The sequence below is a fragment of the Fukomys damarensis genome, unplaced genomic scaffold (genome assembly GCF_012274545.1).
Source record: "Fukomys damarensis isolate Sample0158 unplaced genomic scaffold, DMR_v1.0_HiC HiC_scaffold_38, whole genome shotgun sequence".
Lineage (NCBI taxonomy): Eukaryota > Metazoa > Chordata > Mammalia > Rodentia > Bathyergidae > Fukomys > Fukomys damarensis.
In genome coordinates this window covers 17,734,811-17,751,334 of record NW_022900950.1, presented here as the reverse complement: position 1 = coordinate 17,751,334, position 16,524 = coordinate 17,734,811, and the positions used below count along the sequence as shown (strand labels likewise).

Here is a 16,524-nt window from a genome sequence, read left to right as displayed (position 1 = left end):
TTGTTGTTTGTGCTAGGTCATGGGCAACTGAGGTTTTGTGCATGAAATCTCTTCCTACACCGATGTCAAGAGCTCTACCTAATCTCTCTTCCAGCCAGTTTAGTGTTTCTATTTTATTTAGATCTTTGATCCATTTTGATTTTAGCTTAGTTTAGCATGGTGAGAGATATAGAGCTAGTTACAGTCTTTGAAAGTTGATACCCAGTTTTTCCAGCACCACTTATTAAAGAGGCTATCTTTCCTCCAATGAGGGTGGTTTGGCTCCTTTGTTGAAGATAAGGTGGCTTAGTGTGTCTGGAGTTACGTCTTCATCTTTTAATCTTTTCCACTGATCTTCAGGTCTGTTTCTTTGCCAGTACCATGCTGTTTTATCACAGTAGCTTTGTAGTATAGTTTCAAGTTGGGGATTGTTATACCCGCTACCTTACCTTTATTGCCCAGAATTGCTTTTGCTATTCTAGGTCTCTTCTTGTTCCAAATAAATTTTTGGATTTTATTTCCTCAAAGTCTGTGAAGTATGCTGCAGTGATTTCAAATGGGATTGCACTCAATTGATACAGTAGTTTTGGAAATATGGCCATTTTCACTATGTTGATTCTTCCCACCCAAGGAGCAAGGGATGTCTTTCCATCTTCAATCTCTTTTATCAGAGTGCTGTAGTTTTTAGAGTAGAAGTCTATGATTTCTTTCATTAGGTGGATTCCTAGGTATTTCAATTTTTTGGATGCTATTGTGAAGGGGATTATTTGTCCATTTCTCTCTCAGTGAGTCTGTTGTGTGTTTGTGTGTGTGTGTGTGTGTGTGTGTGTGTGTGTGTGTACAGGAAATCTATTGATTTTTGTGGGTTGACCTTGTATCCAGCTACTTTGCTGAATTTGGTTATTATGTCTAGAAGACTTTTGGTGGAGTTCTTCTAATAGAAGAGTGGAGTCTTCTAAAGAGAGTATCATGTCATCTGCAAATAATGACACTTTGACTTCTTCATTTCCTATCTTTGTTCCTTTTATTTCTTTCCCTTGTGTAATTGTTGTGGTTAATATTTCCAAAACTATATTGAACAGGAGTGGTGATAGTGGACATCCTTGTCTTGTTCCTGATTTTAGTGTGGAGGATTTCAGTTATTGACCATTTAGTATGATATTAGCTGTTGGTTTTCCATAGATGGATTTTATCAGATTGAGGTAGAGACTGTCTATTCCAATTTTTTGGAGGGTTTTATCATGAATGCATTTTGGATTTTGTCATATGCTTTCTGTGCATCTATTGAGATGATCATGTGGTTTTTGTCCTTGGCTCTATTAATATAGTATATTACATTTATTTATTTGCATTTGTTGAACCATCCCTGCATCCCTGGGATGAATCACACTTGGTTAGGCTGTGTGATCTTCTTGATGATTTCCTATATTCTATATTCTATTTGCAGGTATCTTATTAAGGATTTTTGCATTTATGTTCATTAGCAAGATTGGCCTATAGTTCTCTTTTTCGGTTGGGTCTTTCTCTGATTTGGGGATCAAGTTGACGCTTGCTTCTAGGAATGAATTCAGGAGAATTGCTTCCTTTTCAATTTCATTGAAGAGTTTAAATAGGAGTGGCAGTAGTTCCTCTCTAAATATCTTGTAGAATTCAGCAGTGAAGTCATCAGGACCCAGACTTTTCTTAGTTGGTAAGTTTTTACTTACATTTTCAATTTCATTGATTCATATTGGGTCATTTAGAATTTTTATGTCATCTTCATTCAACTTTGATAATTCATACCTATCTAGGAATCTGTCCATTTCTTCTGTATTTTCCATCTTAGTGGCATATAGGTTCTCAAAATAGGTATTGATGATCTTCTGGATTTCTGCTGGGCCCATTGTAATTTCACCCTTTTCATTCCTAATTGCATGGATTTAGGCCTTTTCTTTCCTTTTTTGATAAGGTTGGCTAAGAGTTTGTCAATTTTTTTTTATTCTTTTGAAGAACCAACTATTGACTTTGTTGATTTTTTTGTATTGTTCTCTTAGTCTCCATTGCGTTAATTACTGCTCTGATCTTTATAATTTCCTCCCCTGTATGAACTTTGGGTTTGTCCTGCTCTTCTTTTTCTAGAAGCTTAAGGTCAGTATGAGGTTGTTTAATTGGGCTTGATCTGTTTTCCTAATATGAGTATTCGCTGCTATGAATTTCACTTGTAAGGCTGGGAATTCATTGTGTCCCATAGATTCTGATATGTTGTATTGTCATTGTCATTTAATTGTAGGGAATGTCTGATTTGTTCTTTAATATCCTCTGTGACCCATTGGTTATTTACAAATGTGCTGTTCAATTTCCATGTGCTTATGTAATTCTTGCAATTTCTTTTGCTATTGATCTCCAATTTCATCACACTATGGTCTGATAATATACAGGGGACAACTTCAATTCCTTTGCATTTATTTAAACATGTTCTATGAGTGAGTATGTGGTCTGTTTTGGAGACGATCCATGTGCAGCTGAAAAGAATGTGTATTCTGATTTTGTGAGGTGAAACACTCTACAAGCATCTATAAGTTCATTTGTTCAAGAGTTTGAGTTTTAGTATTTCATTGTTCATTTTTTGTCTGGTTGATCTATTTATTTGTGACAGTGGGGTACTGAGGTTCCCCACTACTGTGTTTATGTGATTTTTCATGTCCGTTAATATTTGTTTTATACAGTTAGGTGCACTAGTGTTCAGTGCACATGTGTTTATGATTGTCATCTCTTCCTCTTGATTGTTCCCTTTGTAAGGATGTAGTGTCCTTTGTCTCTCTTAATCAGTTTTGGTTTGTAATCCACTTGATCTGCAATGAGGATAGCTACTCCTGCTTTTTTTTTTGTTTCCTGTCACATGGAGTATTGTTTTCCACCCTTTAACTTTTAGTCTATGAGTTTCTTTTTTAATTAAGTGTGTTTCTTGTATCCAGCATATTGTTGGATCTTGCTTCTTGACCCATTCTGCCAGTCTACTTCTTTAGATGGATGCATTGAGACTATTAACATTGATGGCCATAACTGAGTATTGACTTATACTTGTCATGACTTTTCTTTTTGTTGGATTCTCCCCCTTTGCATTTAATTTCTTGTTGTGCCTAATGGATTCATCGTGCTGGACTTCCTGGGGTTGTGATCCTCATTGTCTTTTCCTAGGATATTGTTTTAAAATTTTGGAGTGCTGGTTTAGTATTCATGAAGTTCCTAAGGTTCTCTTTGTCATGAAAGTATCTTATTTCTCCATCAATTTTGAAAGATAGTTTTCATGGTACAACAGTCTGTGTTGGAGGTTGTTTTCCTTTAGGGCTTGAAATATGCCACTCCATGCTCTTCTTTCCTTGAGGGTTTGTGTCGAGGAGTTTGCTGTGATTCTGATGGGCTTTCCTTTGTTCATTATTTGTTTCTTTTCTCTAACTGCTTGTAGAGTATTGTTCTTCTGTTGAGTTCCTGGAATCTTAATTACTATAAGCCTATATGTAGATTTTTTTTATCGTGGCTAATTGGCATCCTGTAATCCTCACTTATCTGTATGTCAAGTTATTTTCCTCTATTTGGGAAGTTTTCTGCATTACTTCTGCGAACAGTCTTTTTATGTCATCAGCACTCTCTCCTGTTTCTTCACCGCTCCTCAGTGTTATGTTATTCTTTGAATCATCTAGCAGGTGCTGGATTGATCTCTCATGGTCCTTTACTATTTTAAAGATATTTTTCTTTTCTTGTTGACTAATTGCAATCCTATTTTCCAAATCTTAAATTCTGTTCTCATGTTGACTTCTTTTGCTGCATAAACTTTCAATGGACTTTTTAATCTCCTGGAAATCTGTTTGTATCTGTCTAATGGATTGTGTTTTCTATGTTGGGATTCCATCATGTTTCTCAGTGCCTCTATTTTTTAAAATCTGTGTCCACTCTAGATTTATTAATCACGTCTTGTACTATGGGCACAATCTCTGCTGTTATCTGAGAAATTATTTCTGATTTCATTTTTCCTGGTCCTCTTTTATTGCCAGTTCAGGGAGTCCAAGTGGTTGAGTATCAGATTGTTCCATCTTGTAGCCCTTTGGGTTTGCCTTAGATGATCTTCTGGTTTTGAGCCTTATTTTCTTATTTCAGCAGATGCAGCCTGCTGTGCCTTTGTTGAGGGAACATTTTGCTTACCCCATGGTCAATTCTTAACAAGCCACCAAGCAGGTTTTACTCTGCTGCTCCCCAATACACAAATTCCTAGGTTTAGAATAGTGGCCTTCTGTATCCCTGAGATGACCTGTTATTTGAGTGGACTTCTGGCTGGAGCCTGTGCACACTTGGGATGGTATCTAGGTGTGCCTCTCACTAGCGCCCTTATGTAGCTGTTGTCTGGGGAGCCTTTGGCTGGGAGCTGTGTATCCCAGCTCCTGTTGTCTGTGTAGGCTTTTGGCTAGGGTCTCCAGGCACTTATCAATGGTATTTGTGCATGCCTCTAGCTTGTGTATCTGTGTGGTTCCTTTCCAGGTGGGCCCTTGGCTGTAGCTGATGGTATGGCGGGACTCTGGACAAAGCTTACATGCCTATGCAGCTCTTTTCTAGGCAGGCCTGTGTATTGCAAATGTGTATCTGAATCTCTGGGGTTGGGGCAGGGCCCTTCCTGGGATCCACCTGCAGCCATGCCACTTTGGTCCACACAGCTGCTCCCTGGGTTGTGCGTGCACTTACTGATGGTATGGTGGAACTCTGGATCAATGATGACAATTTTTGAAAAGTTTAACAGACTTTTAAAAATCCAATAAATTGAGCCAAGAGTATGAATCAGTTTTTAGGCATATTTGAAAAGGGCCACTAGAATAAGAGCCATTAAAATTTGTTTTAAGTTGTAAGGGTATTTTTTCATGTTAATGTATACAATTGAGTAGGTGAGAATATTCTGAGTTTAAATAAACTGTCACATGTGGTTTCAAACTATGGCAGAACTTTCATGTGAAGCTTTAAACTAACTCCCTCTTAAGCAGTTAGCCTATAATAATGTGTTCATTTTGTTTAAAGATCTATCAGGGAACAATACATGTATGAATTATCATTTTATTTTACTCAAATATCAAGCAAGCTCTTGATTTGAATAGATATGGTCTGGAGTATAAAATAGGACCTGAGTTTACTTTAAAAAAATTTTAAATTTCATTTGTTAAATAATTAATTATGGCCTATAATAAAATTATTACTTGTTTTGTTAAGCAAATACTTATGTCTAAGAGTAAAGAAAGATTATTTCTTTAGTTTGCATGTTTTTTGTTCATTTAAATATGTTTTTAATTTTTTATTAGTATATGTGTGTAGTATATAATGTTTCCAATCCTTGTGGGGAACTGGTACATTACATAATATATCTTAATTCATTATTTTCATTCTATTTCCCCTCCATCCCTACCCTCTCCATCTATACCTTTTTTGTTTTATGAAAAAGTAATACAAAATTTCATAATCTTATTTTTTGGTACGTGTTTTTGTTTTGTTTTTTGTATATTTGTTTGTTTGTTTGTTTGAGACAGGGTCTTACTATGCAGTTGAGACTGACCTGGAACTCACTATGCAGCTCAGGCTGGTCTTGAACTCACAGTGATCCTCCTGCCTCAACTTCCTGAGTGCTGGGATTACAGGTGTGTGCCACCACACCCAGCAGGTACATGTTTGCAATACATAATGTTTGCATTCTTTGTAAGGAGTTGGTACATGTACATAACACATGTCAATTCTTTTTTTAATTCCCTTTTATGTATGTTTGTATTTATTTAGAGACAGGATCTCTTTATGTAGTTCAGGCTGGCCTTGAACTTGCTACACAGGCTAGACTGGCCTTGAATTCATGGTAAGCCTCCTGCCTCAACCTCCCAAGTGCTGGGATTACAGGCATGAACCATCACATATGGCTTTCTTTCCCTTTTAGAAAGATTTACCTCCCTACTGCCTATCGTATTTTTATCAGTATATGTTTGCTATTACTTGTTTTTATTCCAATTTTCATTTATAACACATTTATTTGTAGTGAAGATGTAAAAATGGATCCAGCTCCCATGTAAGTACAGAAATTGGCTTTTGGAATCCTACAGACATTTCTTGGTAATTTTTTTTTTTGCATTTGTTAGTATAAAAAATAAGTCTTGTTAAAAAACCAATATATATATATAGTCAGTGGATCTGTAGTCAGAATTTGTTCATATATAGTCATAGTATTGTCATTCACTGATCTAATAGTAACTATTTTCCAGTACATTGAACTAGAATATTTAAATTAATAAGTATTTAATAAGTACCACCACATACAAAGTGGTGCTATATTTAAATATTATTATTTTTTGGTGGGGGATTTAGCTCAGTAGCACTGTGCCTGCCTTGCAATTCCTAGTACAAAAAAATAAATAAATATTATTATTTTCCATGTTTGATATAAAGATCCAGATTATTTAAGTTACATCATCGCCTCTAAAGGTAGAAACAATATCTTATAATTTTATTTAATAGAAATATTAACACTATAAAGAAGACCTACTTGCAATAGAAATCAATGGAAACATAGTCATAATAAAATCATATTCATTAATAACTCAGTGTTAAATGTGTAAATAATCTCCTAAAATCCTTTTAAAATCTTTATCACTTTGCCTGTTTAATTCCCTTTTATATATCTAGTATAAATATAATCCTATTCAGATACATTTATTCTATGTATTATTTTTTTCTAGAAAAGCTAAAAGATGTGGGTTTATCAAATTGCTTTTGCTGCTTTAAGAGTCAAATAGAGAATGTTCTAGAAGGGGAAGCAAGTTGTGTATGGAAGAATAGTTCAGCTACTCCTAATGCTTCTTCTAGAATTATTCATCCTTTGGGATATCCATTGACAAGGGATTTTGAATACTTCCCATGAAAAATAAATTGTAATTATTCAAAAGTGATGTGTGGAAATATATTAAAGCTAAGAAGGCAACTATTAGGCCATTTATTTTCCATTCCTTTTGTGAGGAAATGTATCCTTCTGAACTTATTTGGTTTGGATATGTATTGTAAAGTAAATATTGTTATGGTGGCTTCCTGTTTAATGTCAGGCTAGTCAACTGACCTCAGAAATCTCCCAGTTGTGTTAAAAGTTCCTTCAGATGGATTTTAATGTAAATGTTTTCAAAAATTTGCTATTTTACCCACTACCTCCTGCATTCAAATCTTTATAGCATTTTGATTTTACATTTTCTGGGAGACTGGAACTACTTTATATTACAAATAATAATATTATTTTAAAGTAATGATACTATGTCCCATTTAAGTCAACATTTAACATATGACATATTCATTTTGGGGTAGAAATTAAATTAGCTATTCTGGTTTCCTGTTGTTGGAAGGTTATTTATTACTTTTCCTGCCTTATCTGCAAAATTAAGTTCCACCAAATCAATCACCCTTCCTACATCTGGACCCTGCCTATCCTGCAATTCCAGGGGTGAGCATGGCTGTCCCTCCTCTGCTTTATTCTAAGTCCTGTTCCTCCCTAACTGCTCTCAGTCAACTGCAGTGAGGCTCTTGTGGCAGCTTCTTTCCTGCATCGTCATTCTGCATGCACTAATACATCCCCAAGCATAAGCAACACGCTGTAATAGTTTCCATCTTCCATATATCATAAGAATAGAGGGAGTCCGCTGATCCCACTCCCACCCCAGCTCTGCCCATCTCTCTGCTCCCCAGAAACTCACAAACAATTTCTTGAACAAATACATTTTTTTCTTTTTTCATTACACACACACACACACACACACACACACACACACACACACACCCCTCAGTAAGGACACATTAACCTCCACATTACCATATCCAGCATAAAACACTCAGTCTTCATCTAACTTGACATAGCAGCAACGTTTGGCACAGCCAGTCATCCATTTGCCCTTTGCTTTACCTATCTTTCAAAACACTGCACTGGTCTGTATTTAGCCGTTTCCTGGGCTGCTTGTCTTTCCTGTTGGCTGTATTTCTCTCCTCCTCCTGACCAGCACTCAGTCATCTTCAGTTCCCTTCTCTACTCACCCTTATTTCCTTGGCCTTCTCATCTCCGAGCTAAAAACTCCCCAAATCATGTGCCCTGGAAAGGTTGAGCAAGACTCATGTTTATTTCTTGGTGGGACACATAAACAATGAAAAAAGAAATGTTTAGAACCTTGCTTTCTTATTCTTATTCCATATTCATCCCTTTCATCCTGTCTGCTCTCTTTAGGACCAAGTAGGATATTTACTTGTTGATTGACAAATACATATTGAACAATATGAGCAAGCTCTATGTTATTTGTCCGTAAAGTAGGATCCTGATGCTTTCTGGTCTTTGGCTTTGTTTTTTCCTGTTTCTCTTTTCAGGGCACTCAGGCACGCGAGCGCACTGGGATGGCGTTAGGGGGTGGGATAATTCATTCCCAATATGCTATAATGAGCCAGCAATTTCATATTTCTAATTCAAAGTTTCTCCTTCTACTGCAGTTTAAAACTCTACCTTTGAGATTGCCATAGCTGGAAAAGAAATTCAAATTCAGCATTACAATATAAATTGTATTTTGTTAGAAAAGCTAACATCACGAACAGAACTTGATATTCTTGCCCGTCAGAGCTGAGGTATTCTTCATTCTTCCTGTCCCCTCAGTTCATAGTGCCTTTCTAGGTGTCTCTGTGACCAGTCATCTTCTCTCCATTTCTTCTAGTAGTGCTTCACCATTTTCTTGCCTCAGTCGTATATTCTGTAAGGATCCCTGGTCTTGGAGTCCTCCTATCCTTGTTTCACATTTCTGTCAGCATGATCCTCCTAAATTGAAATCTGAATGCTTCACTTCCTTGCATATAATCTTTGAGGATTTTCCACCTCCACAGAATAGAGTTCACTTTTCTTTCACATAAGATCAAAACCTTTTAAGCCTTATCGGCTCTTCTGCAAAGCTTGTAATTTGTGGGTGTGCAGAATGACTTGCAGTCTTGTGAAGCCGACCTGCTCTCTCGGACTTCCTAGTTGTTGTATTCCAAGTTTCCACAATTTAAGATTCTTAGCCTTCACTCTGCCTGTCTTGTGAATATGCCTTCTTCCGTCATGACTTGGATAAAATTATACTCTCTTTAATGCCCCCTAATCCCTGATGATACCTGCCAAAAATAGGTCTTCCATGTTTCAACACTTTTATAGCTCCTAATTTATTTCTGCACATTTTGTGGAGTGTCATCATTTGTCTGTACATCTGCTTACCCAACTGGAAACAGAAATTTGTGCAGCAATAACTTCACAACTCTCATCTTTTTATGTATATTCCATTTTTTGAAGAACAGGGAATATTTGATGTGTACTATCCTTTTAATGAATATTTTAGAAACTAGAAGTTTAGGTTATAAAACAAATTTTTTTCTGAAACATAATACCTATTTTCCTAATATTAGTTACTCACTTTTCATTTATTCAAGATATTTCTAAAATTGAAATATTATTCATGTCATAAAATTCACCCTTTTAAAGTGAAGGATTCATTAGTTTCCAGAACAGTGACCAAGTTAAGCAACTATCATCAATTCCAGAACATTTTTATTACCTTCAAAAGAAAATCTGATGCCATTAGCAGGAACTCCCTATATCAATACCCATGCCAACAAATTTATTTTCTGTCTTTATAGCTTTGCCTGTTCTAGATAATGAATATAAATGTGGCCTTTTCTATCTAGTTTCTTTCATGTTATATAATGATTTTAAGTTTCATCCATGTTATAATATGCATAATTCCCTTTTATGACTAAATAATATTTCATTGCAGATATACCATGATTTTCTTTTCTGTTCTTCAATAGATAGACATTGGGATTATTTGCTTAGTATGAATAATATTTCCGTGAACATTCATGCATAAGTTTTTGTGCAGACATATATATGTCTTCAATTTCTTAGGTATATACTTAGGAGTAAAATTGCTGAGTCATATGATAAAGTAATTGCACTAGTTTGCATTCTTGTAAGGATTATATGAGGGTTCCAGTTTATCTACATTTTTATCAACACTTTTTGTTGTCTTTTTATTATATCCTTTTAGTGAGTGTGAAGTACTGTCTTATCATGTCTGTGTAGAATATGGTATCATCCTTTTCTAAAAGAGACTTCCATTTTAGCTAAAATCAGTAAACAAATGTATCATTTTATACTGAGCTGAAATAAAAAGGTGTCGAACATCTCAAAAGACAAATATCCACATTCTTATTTAAATATTTTAATGTTTCATAGGCCTCATCTTATTTTAAGTTCTTATTCTTAAGATTCTCTACCATATTCTTCTTTTTTTAAATATGCTGTCCTCAAGTGTAAACTTTTAAATTAAAATTTGACTCTAATTTTCAGTGAAAAATATGGTCTAGCTCCCATTTTCCTTTCTGTCCTATTCATGTTACTTGACATTGTAGGAGTAAGGACAGGAATAACACAACACATTTAATCTGTAGTCCCTTGTGACTGTAGACTTTCTCTTATATTCTTAACCAGTCTTTCCATATAAGTAATTCTTACCCAGTTTTGTCTAGACTTAACCCACTTAACTTAATCTTTTTTTAAAACTTAGTACACATAAATTCTTTTCTTCTTCCCACCACTGTGTTCAGTATTACAGTACATTTTTAGAAATTGGATAGTTTTATTTGAACGTATGGTAGGATGGAGTGACATTTGTTATAGCAGCTGTTTGTACCTTTATGCACACATTCTTGTGGTTGAGTCATATAAATGAGGTGTCAATGATTGTGGTCAGCACTCCAGTCTCTAGATGAGGAGTTGATTATTACAGTTTACACACAAAAAATTACAAGAATGATTTGCCCAGATGGACTCCCCGAGCTGATAAGATACGGCCAGATGGTGTGAGCCATTTTCTGCAGTGTTAGAGCTTTTGAGAGATGTCTGCTGTCACATCCACATATATCCTGATGGAATAGTTTCTTGTTTTTTTCCTTGCTTATGTAAATATTCATCCAAAGACCTTGTGTTCATATACTGTAAGCATTTCTCAATTTGTCTGTAGGTTTTTTGTTTAGTCATTAACTGAAGGTTTCTTTAATTTATTCATTCACTCTTTATTCATCCTGGAGCCATAGTGGTTCTCCTATAATCATTTTTATTAGCATTTAAGCATTACCTTTTTGAAATTCTTTGACCTTTTCTCCAAACCAGCTTGTGTTTATACAATTTTGTATAATCTAATCCATCAATTTTAGATGACCTTACCTTAGACATCCTAGTTTAAATATTACAACTTTACATTTATAAGAGTGCATAGCTGAATATTTAGCTTAAATAGTATGCCATTACTCTCAGATATATGTACAACTAAATATTAATCCCAAGGCAATTAATTTTCAAATTACACACTATTTATGTCCTGGAATTCAAAGGCAGGAAGAATTCATATTTTTGCCTCTAACTACACAGTGAGAAAAAAGAGTAAATCAAATTATGTATGTGGGAGAATGAGTCATATGACATGGTCAATACTTTTAAATTGTTAGCTTAAATATGTTTCATCCAGGCAGGGTCATCAGGTCATTTTTACCCACAGATCTGGACAAATGCATTTTGACTAAGAAACACTTTATTTTGTGTTTTCCAATTTCTGGTTACATTGACTTTTTATAAGTAAAAGTTTAACATTTTTCAGTTGATTCTATAGATTGATATTAATAAGCAACTGACTGCTTTAGTTCAACTCTTTCTTCTAGTAATAAAATTATTTTTGTTGTTCATATTCCTAACAAAATTACATTGATCTTGTGCTTGAGACATCTGTTAATGGACCATATAAAATAGTCTTCCCCTCTGCACTCCTTATAGCAATGTTATGATTACCCAACTAACAATTTGAGGCAGTTTATTTCCTCTCAAAAATTTGAAGAGAAGGAATAGGTAAAGATTTATGTTTTAGAAACTGGAGCCCAGAAAAATCCCTAATGAAAATCTTATTTATCTAGTCATTAATGTCATAGAAGAATATCACTGCTGCAGGTAGCATGCACACCGAAGTCTAGAGCTAATCAGTAGGTCTATACATGAAAAGTTATATCCAGAGCTCCTACCTGTACTATGTCATTTGTTTCAATTTGTATGTGCAATCCACCACATACTCAGTCTGTAAATGTAACCAGAGCACAGCACTGGACTTGGATAACATGACTTCATGGTTCCAGATTTTCTCTAATCTTTCAATTTGCTTTACTTTGAATGATCGACTGTATAGGATACTTTTAGAATTTTTTTTCTTTCAGTGCCAGTTGCATTTCATTTATCTATGGAATAAGCATCTTAGCTATCATTAATAAATTCAGTGAGTTCCACAGGTACTAAGCAATAACACATGGCATTATATTACTTTAAGCAACTTTAGGAGTCAAGGATTTAAAATTCCTCTCTCTCATTCTGTTGATATTATTATCCTTTGGGTGACTTTTTGTCTTTTTTATTAATGTTTTAATAATAGTTCTTAGTACTAGAATGATTTTAGATCCCTGATTTTGGAAACCATACTTTGTAGGAACTAAGACTGGATTTTTCAGACCACATGCCTGCCTGTGATCTTGGTTAAATTGAGGAGCTATGAAAAGTCCTCATATACAAAATGTACAATAATAAAACAGATAAGGCTCTTTGTCTGAGCCAGTTTGATATGGAAGAAAAATCAACTTAAAAGGAATCCACTTGGAGTAGCTTAAAATTTTATAGAAAGTTTGGAAATTAATCTTTAAATATTAAAGCTATGGTACATGAAAATGAATTCATCTCAATTCGCAGCTAACACCTTAAAGCTATATTATTTCTTAGCATACAGAATGAATCAGGTGTCAATTTTTTGGTATAATTTTCTTGGGATAACATTATATGATGGCATGGTAGATAATCTTCATTTGAGACTTTAGGTTTAAAGTTGTATTATAAATATCTTTTGATATTTAAATAATTCTGTTTGAAGAACATATCTTGTCAATAGTTAATTTTGTCTTCTTCAGTTGTCAGTGCTTTTGACTGGACTTGAACAATGTTTCAGCATAGTTTTTATCACCTTCATGAAATATGCATTTTCATAAGACTTACAGAGGCGATATAAGATTGAGTTTCATTGTGTTACTGAATGCTTGATGAAATTAACAGGAAACTGAGGGACAAAACATTTGGCATTTTCTGATATCCTCTTTGACCTCTTTTTTCAGACTGCTGTAGTTTTCAGAGTAGAGGTCTTTGATTTCTTTTGTTCAGTTGATTCCTAGGTATTTCAATTTTTTTGGATGCTATTGTGTAAGGAATTGTTTCTCAAGTTCCTTTTTGAGCAAGTCTGTTCATATACAGGAAAGTCATTGATTTTTGTGTGTTGACCTTGTATCTAGCTGCTCTACTGAATTTGGTTGTTAAGTCTAGAAGACTTTTGCTGAAGTTCTTCGGATCATCTATATAGAGTATCATGTCACCTGCAAATAATGACAATTTGACTTCTTCATTTCCTATATTTATTCCTTTTATGTCTTTCTCATCTAATTGCTGTTCTAATGTTTTCAAAACTATATTGAACAAGAGTGGTGATAGTCGACATCCTTATCTTGTTGCTTACTTTAGCATGAAGGATTTCAGTTTATGACCATTAAGAATGATGGTGGCTTTTGGTTTTTCATAGATAACTTTTATTGGGTTGAGATAGAGACCATCTATTCCAATTTTCTGTAAGTTTTTTTTTTTAATCATGAATGGGTGTAGGACTTTGTTGAATGCTTTTGCGTATGTGGCGCCATGTCTGCATCCCTGGGATCAATCTTACTTCTTCAGGTTGTATGATCTTTTTGATGATCTTCCATATTCTATTTGATAGTATATTATTGCTCCTGGGTAAAAAGAACAAATATAGTGAAAATGGCCATACTTCCAAAACTTCTATATAGATTCAATGTAGTCCCAACTGAAATTTCAAAAGCATACTTCATAGAACTTGAGAAAGCACTCCAAAATTCATTTGGAACAAGAAGAGACTTAGCAAAATAAATTCGAGGTAACAAAGACCAAGTAGGGTGTCACAATCTCTAACTTAATACAAAGCTACTATAATAAAAACAGCATGGTACTGTCAAAGAAACTGACCTGAGGACCAGTAGAACAGATTAGAAGATGCAGAAACAACTCCAGATGTACTCAGCCACCTCATCTTCAAAAAAGGAGCCAAACACCCTCACTGGAGCATGAATCTCTTTAATAAATGGTGCAGGAAAAATTTAGTTTCAACTTTCAAAGATTATAACTAGATCTATATTACTCACCATGTACTAAACTAAAATAAAAATGGATCAAAGATCTAAATATTAAAACAGAAACACTAAACTGGCTGGAAGAGAGATTAGGTAGACCTCTTGAAGACATTGGTGTAAGAGATTTCATGAAGAAAACCTCAATTGTATGTGAACTAGCACAAAGTATCAACAACTGAGATCTCATCTTATTAAAAAGCTTCTGCATGGCAAGAGAAACAACCAACAGTGTGAAGAGACAACTCACAATGTGGGAAAAAATTTTTGAACAGCTGTTCCTCATGCAAAGGTCTACTATCTAGAATATATAAAGAACATAAAAAAAAATCCGACCCCCCCCACCAGATTTAAAGATCCAATCCAAAAATGGGCATCAGAAAGGAACAGGCATTTCTCAGACAAAGAATTAGAAACAGCAAATAAACATATGAAAAACTGTTCAACATCACCGGTCACTTGAGAGATGCAAATGAAAACAACTCTGGGATTACAATTCACCCCAGAAAGAATGGTGCCTATCATGAAATCAACCAATAGCAAATCCTGGCAGAGTTGTAGGGAAAAAGGAACACTTCTCCACTGTTGGTGGGAGTGTAGACTGATACAACCAATGTGGAAATCAGTATGGAGATACCTCAGAAAACTAGGAGTGGAGGTCCCATTTTACCCAACTATCCTTCTGCTGGGTATCCTTCCAAAAGAATTAGAAGAATCATACCACAGTGATATATGTGTACCCATGTTCACAGTGGCGCAGTTTGTAATAGCTAAAACTTGGAAGCAGCCCAGTGGTCCACCAACAGGAGACTGGATAAAGAAGATGTGTGTTTTTAAAAAATAAAATGGAGTACTACTCAGCCATAAAGAATGAGAAACTAGAGTCATTTATAGCTAAATAAATACACATTGGGGCCATACTCTTATGCAAAATAAATAGGACACACATGTAAATACTAAATAGTTTCTCTGGTGTGAGAAATTGAAGGTGTAAATAAGGATCAAAATATATAATAGATAATGTGAAATAAGAAGAAAAGGTGCAAAGGGGAAGGGGATGTGAAAGGTAGGGGAAAGGAAAGAAGGGAAAGGAATGAATATGAGAAAAAAAAGTGGAAACAAAGTCTTTGTAAAATGGGAGGGTGGAGGGGTTGAAGGGAGGGTAGGGGAAAAAATATGGACCAAGATGTATCATGTAAAGGTAAAAATTGCCAATGAAAAATGTCATCATATTGTATACTTAAAACGTAACAATAAACTTAATGAATAATAAAAAAAGAAACCTTTCGCAGTTGCATTGGCACAGATGCTAGCAAGAAATGAGAGTGATGTTTTGTCTGAGTGGCTTAATTTGTTGATGACTGTTTTGTCTTTTGATGACTTTCATCTTAACTACTAAAACACAGTGAATAAATACAGTACTAATATGTTACTCCTAATTCACCTAATTACATTGTTGAGAAAATAGTAAAGACTTAGCATAAGACACTTAGCTTATTAGACACAACACAGTACCTTGAATGTATTCCTACAGCCAATCATAGTAATGACAGTTATTATTTTTAGGATTTTACATGTCTTCTTTAAGGAAGGCAGTAAGCCATAAACAAATTATTGGTGTACCTACTTATGAGAATGGTGCTAACCATCCAGAAATTTACAAATTTTGAGGCTTAAAGGAATCACCCATTTTATTTATTTAACTGCCCAGAGTTTGCTACCACAGATCAACTAACAAAATATACCTTTTTAGAAATTCTGTAGCCCAAGTATTCATGCTTCTTTTCTCCTCAAAGGGAATGGGCTAGACAGTATGGCAAAATGATTTAGGATTCTAAGTCAGAAGTTAAGAAAGATAATAATTATAATCAGTAACTGTGAATGAAAAAAATCAAGATGTGAAGTCAACTATAATTTATTTTATCAACTTTGCCTCTTTATTTCCTTCTCTTGCAGAATAATAATTTTTGAGCAAAGATGGAAATCAGAAGTAAATTAATCCTTATGATTTTAAGCATTATGATTTTATTAGTTGCTATGGAGAAGACTAACCCACACAAAAAGGGTAATGATTACAAAGGTAAATAATCCAAGACTGAGAATGTGCAGGGTTTATACCCTGTATTTGCATTCAAAATGACCCTCATAGCAAATCAATTAAAAGTTAAATGATTATTTATTCAGTTTGACTATTCTTTGTGTCTTTTTTTTTTTTTTTTTTTTTTC

The 16,524-nt window shown here is 34.6% G+C and overlaps 1 long non-coding RNA gene across 1 annotated transcript in view; it reads left to right on the top strand.

Annotated features, from left to right (window-relative positions):
- Positions 1-16,433, top strand: part of LOC104853042 — a 35,213-nt gene extending 18,780 nt beyond the window's left edge. Inside the window, exon 4 of the long non-coding RNA XR_777670.1 lies at positions 16,255-16,433. This is a non-coding gene — a long non-coding RNA (uncharacterized LOC104853042). The remainder of the gene's footprint in view (positions 1-16,254) is intronic.
- The last annotated feature ends 91 nt before the right edge of the window (positions 16,434-16,524 follow it).